The sequence below is a fragment of the Orcinus orca genome, chromosome 16, assembly GCF_937001465.1.
Source record: "Orcinus orca chromosome 16, mOrcOrc1.1, whole genome shotgun sequence".
In the NCBI taxonomy this organism is placed as follows: domain Eukaryota; kingdom Metazoa; phylum Chordata; class Mammalia; order Artiodactyla; family Delphinidae; genus Orcinus; species Orcinus orca.
The window spans coordinates 58336499-58339508 of NC_064574.1; positions in this window are offsets into that span (position 1 = coordinate 58336499).

Here is a 3010-nt window from a genome sequence, read left to right on the forward strand (position 1 = left end):
GCTAAAGCCACGACCAACGCAGCCAATCAGGATGAGTTGGTCTAAGCGTTCCTCAAGCCTTGTGAACGATATTCCACCCAGCCAGCCACATCCCATCCTAGCCGCTTTTAGAAGAAGGAATCCCTACTATCTAGAGCAGGCGCCCATGGGTGCCTGCTCTAACCACGTGGACGTCAGAAAAGAGGGACAGGGCCGCAGCTGGACAGTGGGGGGTGGGGGTGGGACGGGGGCCTGGGACACAGGCAGCTGGTGCTGATGATGGATAGCCAGCCCCCCACCCCCCCGAGGCAGGCACGATTCTAACAGAAGAATTTTCTGTTAGAGTCTAACAGAAGGATCCTCCCATGTGGTTTGTGGGCACTGCAGACTCATTGTGAGAGGCTTTTGGGGTCAGGCTTGGTTTGCTGCCTCCTCAGTGTTCCCTACTAGGGCCTGGCACATAGTAGCTGCTCAGTCAACAGAGGTTGCATGAATAAAGCCATGTAAGAGATTGATAATCATGTCAGCTGGGAACAACCAGGCCATTCCTGAATTCCTCCTGCCCCAGGAGCAGCCCTGCAATGGAGGATCAATGCCCCAGCTCCCTCGCCATGAGGTGGGACTTCCCTTCCTTCCTGGGATCCCTTCCCAAATGAACGATTTCCATCCACATCCTTTTCTCAGGATCCCTTTCTGAGGAGTGTACTGGCTGGGCCCCATTTTGTTTCCACGTCCTGCATTCAAGATATTCAGCCCCAGTTTGTGATCTCAGTCTTCCTGAGCCTGAGAAACCAACAGACCACCCCTGTTTGCCCAATGACTGGGGCCACCTGGTAGGCACCAGTGTAGCCCTGCAGGTGCGCCTGGCTAGTGTTCATTCTGATGGTCCGGTACCCTTTCTAATGCTGATGCCCCACTGAATGGTTAGACCAGCTTTATTGAGGTGTAATTCCCATACTATACAATTTATTCATTTAAAGTACACAATTCAATAGCTTTTAGTATATGAACTAGATGTCTAACCATCTCTACAGTCAAGTTTAGGACATTTTCATTGGTCCAAGATACCTTGTACATCTAATACACTATTTCCCCAAACCTTCATCCTCCCCAGCCCTAGGCACCCAGTAATCTATTTTACTGTCTCTACAGATCTGCCTATTTGCACATTTCATATGAATGGAATCAGACAATATGTGGTCCTTTGCGTTGGCTTCTTTCACTCAGTATGATACTTTCAAGGTTCATCCATGTTGTAGCAGGTGTCAGTGCTTCACTCCTTTTTAAGGCTGAATAATATTCCATTGTATGGGTAGGTCGCACCTGATTTATCCATTTATCCCTGGATGGACATTTGGGTTGCTTTCACTTTTTGACTATTCTGAATAAGCTACTATGAACATTCCTGTATAAATTTTTGTATGGATAGATTTTTTTTCAATTCTTTTGCTGTGGATATACCTAGGAGTGGGATTGCTAGGTCTATATATCTTTTGAGGAACTGCCAGACTGTTCTCCAAAGCTTCATTGAATTTAAAAAAAAATTAATGGAAGCAGAACATAACATATATACAGACAAGTGCAAAATTGTAAATGTGCAACTTAATGTGTTTTCACAAACTGAGCAGTCCCATGTCACCAGCTCCCAGAAATCAAGGAGCAGGATGCTTCCAGCCCTCCAGTCCCCTCCCCAAGGGGAACCATTGTTTTGCCCTGTAATAGCACAAGTTCATGTTCCTTTCTGGATTTAAAATATTCTCCACCCTGGGGAGGGTTGGCAGCCCATGTTCATAACCAAGACTCCGTGTCCCCTTCCAGCATGGGGGACCCTCAACCCTCCAGGTACAGAGGAATCCTTCCGCCTCCCACCAAGTCAGAGGAATGCCTTCTCTGTTCACCAGAGTGGGAAGAGTTTGGCAAGCTTCAAGAAGGAAGCAGATTGCCTCACCTCTCAGGAACCCTTTTTTCTGTTTCCTTGTCTCGCAAGAAGAGGCAGGAAGGCCCAGGAGGCCGGGTGACTTCAGGCTGGGAACATGCCGGGAGGGAAACACACTCCCAAATCTGGAGCCAGGGAGGCTGGCAATGGGGTCTATGGGCCTTCATGCAGCCCCCGTGCCTCCCCGGCGACAGCCTGCTGGGAGTTTTAGGGGCTTTCCCAAAGTTACAGAACCAAGAGACATTTTTCTTGATCTTGGCTTGGCCTCGAGTTCCAACACTCAGCCTGAAACCGAAAGCTGGGGTTGGTCTGAGCTGTGACTTCTCTTGTCTGAGATTAGGGCTCAGGCCAGACACAGTAACTTCCAAGTCATAACACATGTGGCCTGAGCATCTTCATCTGTTTGACATCAGAAGTCCTCCGGAGAGCCCAGACGTCTTAGCCTGGCCCAGACACACTTGGTTGGGAGGGGGATCTGGTACCTGGAGCACAGTCTCCCGGGGAGCGGGGGTGGCGGCAGGGCCTGTGCTGAAGTAAAGACATGACACGACTACTGTTAGGCTGCAGTGAGAGGACCCCAGAGGTCACAGCGTGTGCCCTCCTGTCGCCCTCTGGATGGACCCTCCCGCCTTTATCACCCGCCACCCTTGCTCTCTGCACAGGGCTCTGACCCTTAAGCGACACATGAACAGGCAGGCTCCCGAGCCCTCCAGCTTCCGGTGGCCAATGGGGGACCCCGACAGGAGGTCAGAATGTAGGGGAGACTCCGTCAAAGATCAACAAACCTGGACACGAGTTAAAGTGGCGAGGATGGGTTTTATTCAGTGATACTCTTGTAATAAGGAAGAGGGACCAGTGTGAATGGGACTCAACTTCCCTGAAATAAAAGGATGGAGACTTTTAAAGGCTGGGTCTGCTAAGGGAAGGGCACTGCAGGGTGGGAAGGGGGTTTGTCCATCGGATTATGTCACCTGGCTTTGTTAACTGACTTTTGTCTGGAGGAAAAAAAACTTCTGCTACCTTTACGACAGGAGGTGGTGGTGCAGAGTGAAGTGAGGTGCCCACAAAGTGAGGTCCTTATCCTCCCATAGGGAC